General features: G+C 38.4%; 1 long non-coding RNA gene across 1 annotated transcript; it reads left to right on the top strand.

Annotated features, from left to right (window-relative positions):
* Positions 1-2,503: 2,503 nt before the first annotated feature.
* LOC146510395 (uncharacterized) lies at positions 2,504-8,972 on the top strand. The gene is made up of 2 exons (XR_014876348.1): positions 2,504-4,501; positions 4,534-8,972. It is a non-coding gene; the product is annotated as an uncharacterized LOC146510395 (long non-coding RNA).
* The last annotated feature ends 115 nt before the right edge of the window (positions 8,973-9,087 follow it).

Genomic DNA, 9,087 nt, shown 5'->3' with positions numbered 1-9,087 from the left:
TCAACTAATCAAATGTGGTATAAAAAAAATAGAGGAAAAATAAATATTTTATCTTTAAGCTGTGTATCATTTAGGTATCTTATGACATCTAGTCAACAGAAAATCAGTTTTTCTTGCTGAAATTTGGTTGTTTTCATTTTTTAAAAACCTTTTTAAACATCACAACTAGCTGCCCACATTAACCCCAGAAAATGATGTAGATGTGTGGTACTTGGTTGGTACTGTAACGTGGTAAATAAACTTCAGTTGCCAGTTCTCATAAATGTAATAATATACTACCTTTTATCTCATGTATATATTTATTTTCCCCACAAAGTAATGTGAATTTGCTCTACAATAGTAGCCCCAGGTAACTGTGAGTACTCTGTGGGGTATGTAGCCCTGGCTGGGAACCACTGTTATACTAACATTTTAATAAACACAATCTAAATCTCCTGCAGTCAGAAGTGTTGAGCTGACAAATCAGCTCCTGGACCACAAGAAAAATAATCTGTGCGGAAATATATATAAAAGAATTTAGAGTCCAGGTCATAAAGAGGTTTGTTTGGAAACCGTCGCAGGCTTAATGTCTCAGATCATAAAGGCATTAAATAAGCAGGGGAGTTTTTTCCCCTGTAGATACAGAAATAATGTGTTGCCTTGAAGGGTTTCATAAGTGATCAAGAAATAATTTTTGAGATGAAAAACATTCGGCTGAATTTATGTTAGATGAACGAAGCGTTTGCTGCGCTCGCCTAGAGGTGTGTCCTTGGTGATGATTCAGGGTAACTGTGACTCAGCTGGGTCATCTGTGAAGACCACAACCAAAAGCTTGGGCAAACTGTGATTTCAAAAAACCTTTACCAGCTGAAGGTTAATTAGTATTTTCATATCCGCAGACGTTGAACGGCTGCATGTTGCATATTAACAGTCACGTCATTGTTGGTCCAGATCTGCTAGGCAGTAAAAGAATGCATTGCTTGTGTGAAGTTAGATTTCTTTTTTCTTTTGCATCGCTTTATTTTGCATACACAAGTCCCTCTCGATTCAGAGAGGAAAATACGTAAAACAACACAAAGACAACAATATAAAGATATTGTCGTTTGTTGTGTTTGAAGAAATGGGCTATCACAATTAACTGACATAAAGTTCTACTTAAAACCCAAATTCAAGGCAGAAACATAGCTAGTCACAAACATTTGACTTGGACTCCATATTGGAGGCTCAAGTGATTTCTCTGAGTGCCACTTGAAGCTTCTTTATTTTTGCTTTCCTGTAACTGCAAAACAAATGTGCTGGAACTACATCATGAATCTAAGCTTTTTGATGCCTATTGTGTACATATGAAACTTGTACGCTGGCATATTCTTTTGGTCGTGCAATTTGCAACCCTGGTGCTGAACATCGTTATCACAGAGATGATATGTGTTTATGTGATCCAAATATATTCACTTATTTTTTCCTCTTGGACACGCCTAGAGACCAGTCTGCAAGATCCTTTCAACCAGCGCTTAGTAGGGAAAAATGGCTATTCCCTGATCGATTGGCAAGTGGTTGCCGGAGGTTGTTGGCAATCAGTTTGGTCCTAAAAAGGTTCCTGATACTGCACCAAAAACCTCTGTTTGACTACTTTGCATGTCTTCCATGAAACAGAGCAATCACATAGAGGTTTTTGGTGTAGCATCCTCTTTGCAACTTAGATGACGTAGCAACAGCAAGCAACCTCCGGCATCCACTGGACTACGAGTTGGGGAGTACATGTTTTTTCCTAATGCCCGGAGGTTGCCAGGGTGTCACCAGCTACCTAAGTGAGGCCTTAAACATGAGTGTTTGTCAGACATCTGTTATATTATGTAAAATATAACTCATCCATAAATCATATTAACAAGCAGACACAGAAACAACAAACTATAACTATACTTCTTGGTTTTAATCTCCTGGTTTCTGTGTGAAGTTTGGATATTGTCCCCTTGGCGATACCAATCAGATGAGGCAAATAAATAGATTAAGTGTATAGAATAAAGAGCATTATGAATGTATAGTTTATGGACTACTTGAGTCCATAAACTCATCAGGAAAGGGAAGGTCTGAGGTGATGCATCAAAAGAGCAGAACGGTCATTTCTATACAATCGGGCTACCTTTTGCAACCCAGGGAAACACCCCCTGCTGGCCATTAGAAAGAACTCAGGTTTAGGTCGGCTTTGCGTGGACTTCACTTTGCAGAACTGGAAAAAGGATTGAACCAGGTCTGCTTTAGCTGCTGTTATAGCCACCTGTGGAGAGCATCTCACAAGAAGTTTAGTTTAATTATCAGTGACTATGCACAAGACAATTAATCACACAGATGAGATGCGTTGTACAAAATTTAACCATGAGCTAATTTCCATCTGCAGTGCTTGGACAGGTAGAAGAATGAAGAGCGACAGCACTTGTTGCACCTGTGACACTGATCCTCATTTAGAAGTCTGGAACGGACCAGATGAAGGAGGAAACACTGGCTGTGTGATATGAAGGTAGAAATTGCTATTATCCTGTGGAGCCTGAGTCAGTCCTTCCCTCACGAGTCTTTTTTTCAGGGATTGCTGCAGGGCCTCGTATCCCCTCTGTCTTTTCTTGTCGCTTTCTATTTCCTTCATTGTCTTCACTCTGCGTCTCGCTCCTTTCCTCCCTCCCTCCGCCTTGCCTGCTTTTGTGCTGGGGCTGCTTATTATCTCAGACCCGTGGAGTCAAATCAAGCTCTATCCTAACTCCCCCCTCCCCTCTCCTCCATTTACTGCATGGGTGTGAAAATCAATAACACACCTTTTTCAGACCTCACCCATTTAATTTGACATTTGATACAGTCGTGGGTTATTTGCAGAGGGGATATAAATGAATTCTTTCACGCTCCCGCTCCCCACCTTCTGTTCTGCTGTGTCCCCCCTCTTTTCTCTGGAAGTAGAGACATTGTGAGCTTACGTAAGCCTGTCTGCATCATATAGTAAAGCCCACAGGACCACATTAACAGCAACTGGTGATTCTGTCAAGTGTTTTCTCGAACTGCAGTCTGGATGCCCATTTCAGGTCATAAGAATAATATCTTGCATGATTAGTCACGTGTGTCCCTCTTTAGATATGGATGCAATGGGAAATTTGCACAGGGCTAGATCCAGTTACAGTGTCCCTGTTAGCTAAGATTAAGCCACCACCATTTTGTAATCTGGCTGGCGCGGGTTACAATGGTGTCAGAATATGTAAACCTGGATTTGTGATTCTTACTCTTTCACAGAGAAGGGGACCAAGGATGTGTTAGTGACAACACAGTGATAAACATGATAAGGTTCACAGTTTCCCATTTTTCCTGCTTGTAGCACATCAACTTTGAGGACAAAATCTTAACTTGCTGTCCTATACATCCCACTAAGGTGCCACGATGAAGAGAGATGAGCACTGTCACTTCGCCTGACAGTGGTAATAATGTTATGGCTGATTGGTGTATGATATACAGTATATGCAAATTTGACAAAGGCATTTTCCGTCTGTTTTGTTACATCACAAAAATTCAGGTTACAGGGAGGTTGAGGCTAAGGTTATTTTCCTTGCTTATGGGAGAGATTTTCATGCTATGAGATAAGAAGGGAGTCCAAATTAATAGAGCTGAGAGTGAACAAAGTTTCAGGAGCTCAGGCCCGACATGACCGTTACAGTTCCTGATCAGAGAGTATCAGACTGACAAACACTTTTTTTAAATTTATTTTTATTGATTAGCATTCAAATATCTCAGTGAAGACAGAATAAAGATTACCACAAAGCAAGAAAGCATGAGACAAGGCTAATCAAAAGGTATTGGCTGAAGCATTTGCTTATTACGCCAGCCCTTTTAACAAAAGATCTTTTTGTATGCAGCTCCTGTACACAGGGCTCGAAGCAAATAATAAAACAAAGCAAAAACAAAACAAACAAGCAAACAAACAAAAAAACTTTCCACCTTAGATAAGTAACTACATCAAAGCAAAAGAATCAAGAGTTGTTGTTGTTTTTGCTCTTTTCATTCTTGATATATATATTTTTCTAATACTCTATTTTTAAACATGTTTTTAAACAAGGAAAATGAACTACACCTTTTTAAATCACTGTCATAACTATTGCACAGGTTAACTCCTCTAACAGAAACACATCTCTGCTTTATATTTGTCCTTATCTTGTTTTTTTTAAAGAAATCTGTTCCCCTTAAGTCATATTGACTCTCTCTGACTTTGAACAGCTTCTGAGTACTGGGGCAAAGCAAGTTATTTTGTGCTTTATACATTATCTGTGCCATTTTATATTCAACTAAATCATAAAATTTCAGGGTATTCAGATTAATAAACAGAATGTTAGTTGGTTCTATATAGTTTGATTGGTTTATAATTCTTATAGCTCTTTTTTTGTAACTTGAAAATAGGAAGAGTATTTGTTTTATATGCATTACCCCATATCTCCAGACAATAAGTCATATATGGAAGCAACAGAGTACAATAAAGTGTGTATAATGATTTTTTGTTCAGGACATGCTTTGTTTTATAGAGAATAGCAATGGTTTTTGACATTTTTGTTTTCACATGGTTTATATGAGACTTCCAACTCAGCTTATCATCAATTATCACTCCAAGAAATTTATTTTCGTACACTCACTTGTGCGGTCATTACAAAAAATGCAACAGTAAGACTGTAATGTCCATGTGGGCCTTTTGCCTTGTTGTTGTCCATGAGTCAACGAGGAGAAGATTACAATCTGTATCTGTCATCTGCGTTACTTTTGTGGAGACTGAACTTTTACCCTCAAGCCTTTGAAGATGCAAAGGGTCCAAAATGAGGTTTTGTGCTTTTAAAACAGATGCCGAAGGTCATGAAGGATGGCAGTAATCTTATGATAATGCTTAATATTCTCCAGTATGCTGTGTTTGTACACGTAACACCACCTCCTGTAGTGTCCTGAACAATGTTCCCTCTAATTTTTCATGTGTCTGAGCGAACACACAAACTCCCTGAGCGATCTCGTGGACCACTGTGAGCGACAGCAGACGTGTGCACTGTGGTCACGCCAGCATCGAATCCATCCAAGTTACATGGTTTATTAAAATAATCAAATTACAGCATTTATGTTAGACTACTTTTAATTAACTGCTTAAACCACTTACAATGAAAATGTAAAAAATTCTAGTCATTGACCTGTGTAGTATGTTAACACTATTGGAAGTGAAAATAACTTGAACTCCAATTTTGAAAACACAACTTTCTTTCTTTTCTTTCTTTTTTTTTTTTTTATAAAGCTCTGACTTGTATTGTGAGTCTGTGGTCTGGGAGAGAGTCCTGTAACTCGGCGTTTTCCTTATAAAACACCGTTTTTACCGTTTCTTCCCGCAGTAAATATAAACAACGATAGTATTCAGGAAGAAAACCAAACATTGCAAATATTTTTATCATAACTCTGGTTTTACGTGCATGTAAAACCTATCAACACAATTTAAAAACTAGTATAAAGTCCAATTTTTCCGTCAATTGTTCCGTCTGTCCTGCTCACATCTCCAATGGTTGTACACGTTGTCATTGACGTGGCTTCACTCCACATCAGCCACGCCGCTTTGCTAGCTAAAACACGGGCGTCGGCACGTAAGGACGCTGTCATAGCCTGTCAACGACGTTGATTAGCTGCGTATATACGAATGTGAATCATTGGCTGGACTATGGGATAAAGTGGCATCGTTCTAATCCCATACGGGAGCAGCCAGTCACTTTCTGACTAACACTGCAAAACAGAATTGTTAACATATTTACTTTAACTTCAATTCAGGTTAGTTTTTTTTTTTTTTTGTGCGCAACGCAGATTTTTTGTGCGCGGAGACCGTGCCAGCAGTGCGCAATAGCGCACGCGCGCAGCTTAGAGGGAACATTAGTCCTGAACTACCATTGAGGGGGGAAATATTTTGAGAATGGTTAATGACAACAATGTTGTTGTACCTCACAAAAAACATCTGTAGTTTTTGTTACCACAAATCACAGGCAGCAAGAGAAGATATAAACAGAAATGTAAGAAAACGTGAAAATAACAGATGAAAACACATATAAATTCTCTTTTAAAAGGATGAAATCCAATTTTAAGAGAGGAACAATATACGAGGAACAAATAACATACATATATTAAGTTAAAAAAAAACCTGGGGACAATAGAGCTGCAATAGAGCAGTGGATGATAAATATATACTCAGATTCAGCAAGTTGCTGGAAACTATGTGATGAATAATTAAGGCAGTGCTGAAGGAAAAAAGAGCATCTAACTAACAAAGTGTACCAAAACAACCAAAAAACATTTTGGCTGTAAACATTCAGTCCTTTGTAAAGAACAATATTAAAACCATCTTTCCACACAGGAAGACAGTGCCAGTCTGTAACAGCTGCAAATCTGTATGGGCAAAATTAACAACCTTGGACTGTAGGGACGAAAGACACTCGAGAGAAACTCAAGAAATCTCCTTTTCATTTTTTTCAGCCTTGAAAGTGATTTGAAAAAGTGCATTTTGACAGTTTTCCATCTAATTTAAACCATAAAAAAGAGAGAGAATATAAAACAACAAATCAGTGACGTTATTGAACCTGTTCCAAAAATTCTCGACTGATTAAGTAAAACAAATTCTACATTAGCTCCAAAGATAATAGTCATATGTGGTCTCTTCTGCCAACGTGCCATGCTTGGTCACTTTAAAAAATGTGAAATGATACATTTTTATAATCATATACACAAAGAACAGTGAATTCTGGGGAGAAAGAGATTATTCCTTTTGCCATACATCATACTGATGATCATTTAGAATTTGTCTTACGCCTAAAGATGGGTTATTCTACCTAGCAACCACTGATCACTACTGATAACATGTGCTCTCCAGCCAGCTGCCAGCTTGTGGGCAGTTGATGTGAAATTAATTGCTAAAGCCAGAGTAGTCACGCATGCCGAGAGACCAGTCATGTAACCTTCAGGTAATCACCGGAAAAAATCCATATTCCCTCAAATAGTTAATGAGCAGCTAGCAGATTGCTGCAGTCGCCTGCAAGCTCTTGCCAAGAAGTTTTGATCTGGCTTGATGGAAAGATTTCGCTCCCACTTTACGGTTGTGAAGGAAATCAATTCATCAGTTTTAAATAATTGCTTATACATTTTTGATAGCCATTTGAGGGTACAGATATTTAAAAATGTTGTAATCCAAGTAGGTCTTTTTAGATTCTGTTGGTTGGGATTTAATTTTTCCTGCATGATTAATTTCATTTGCTGATTCAAGAATTATCATTGCTGATTCTATATTGTGATACAAGTTCTGCAAACTAAATAAACTTTCCATCTTGTAGTACATATTCTAGATTTTTATCCCTTTTTCATGTCACAATGAAAATGTATTTTTTTTCCTGACAAATATCTGGATTGTTTCAAATTGGTGTTAGTTTAAATGGGATAAGTGAAGACTTAATTATTTTTAAGAATTACTACCAGGATGTCAGAGAGGTGTTAATGTTAAGGCTTTTAAAGCAGTTATGATGCTTAATACTGAAGCTTATGAAAGGCAAAATAGAGACTTTTACCTTTTCACAGAATGTTTGTTCTAAGTTTGTTCAGGGGCTGTCCAATAAAATTGGTTTAATCCATTTAGAAAAATATAGCAATCTATTGGATAACGACCAGTGATAAAAATTTGGTGGTTCTAGACCACCATTGTGTTTTGCTTTTTGTAGTTTTTAAACTTTTCTGTGATGGTTTGTTTTCCATAAACATTTTGGAAGGTTGGAGTCTAGTGATTTAAACCAAATAAGAGAGGGTTTCTTAGGGTTCTCTTTCAATTCTACTAAAGTCTGAAGCCTTGGTCACACATGCTTCTTCCTTGACCGGCAGGCAAGTAGGAGCTGGCGGTTACTTATTGTTGCTAGGGGAAATTGGTCCCAAACAAGCTTTGGATTGCTTTGGTTGCTAGGAAAATGCCACCCCCACCCAAAGTTTGCATGGAAGACGCTGACATGTCTGCAGATGTTCCCCAGCTACTTGCTGCGTGGCAGTGAAACCTACTGCCTTTCAAGAGGCACAACTTCCAGTTTGAGTCACACTCTTCACAGTTTCACTCCCCATTCAACCGTCAACCAGTCGGATAATAAACACTTTTCCCTAGCGACCTGTGGTAGCCAGGGGGTTATTAATCGCCAGTCTCTAGGCCTAATTGTCACATCTCAAGTAGATATAAACATATTTCTGTCGTCTTGTGTTACTCTACTACAAATACCAAAATTTTAACTGTTTGATAAAAGATTTTATGAAAAGTAAATTTCAAGTTTCTGTAAAGGAATTTCCAGTGACTTTATGAAGGTCTAGTCATAGATAATAGAGACATTTAGCATTTTATATCCACATGTAACAGAACAATATTGTTCTTGGATGAAATGAGGTTTGTGATACACATAAGTGTCTGTAGCTCCAGTCACACTTCACTGTTCTACTGAAAGGATACTTCACACTGGAGGAGAGAACTGGTAGTAAAGTGATTTTTATAAGCCTTTTTCTTTAAAAAACCTCTTTCTTTGTTTTCTTTTTTATCACGACTCTTCAGTCAGGGAAAAAATTGTCAAAGGCATTTTTAAACATTACAAAACATCTTAGAAAAATGGGTTTCAAGAGCTGGAAATTGAATTCTCAAGTCTGCTGAAAGGATGCTGGATGTTGAAGTGCAACTTGGCAATTGCACATGCATGCATGTAGAGGCTGTCAGTGAGTGTACGGGAATCCCTAACAGCGGTTGAACAACACTCTCCATCACCCCTGATGTGAGCAGGAAAAACCTACTGCAGGCTTCCCATCTGTTCAGCTCCAGTGTAATGGCAGAGATCCATCTCTCTCTCTCACACACACACACACACACACACACACACACACACACACACACACACACACACACACACACACACACACACACACACACACACACACACACACACACACGCAGACCTCATTCACAAAGTCGGTCAGATTCACCCTCGTCCCCCAGGAGCCGAACATAAAGGAGTCGTAGTGTTAGCGAAGCTCCTCTGAAGTCTAGTTTTTACATGCTGTGTC

This window comes from Neolamprologus multifasciatus, chromosome 10, assembly GCF_963576455.1.
Source record: "Neolamprologus multifasciatus chromosome 10, fNeoMul1.2, whole genome shotgun sequence".
NCBI lineage: Eukaryota > Metazoa > Chordata > Actinopteri > Cichliformes > Cichlidae > Neolamprologus > Neolamprologus multifasciatus.
The sequence above is the reverse complement of the archived record's forward strand: the minus strand, read 5'-3'. Positions and strand labels throughout refer to the sequence as shown.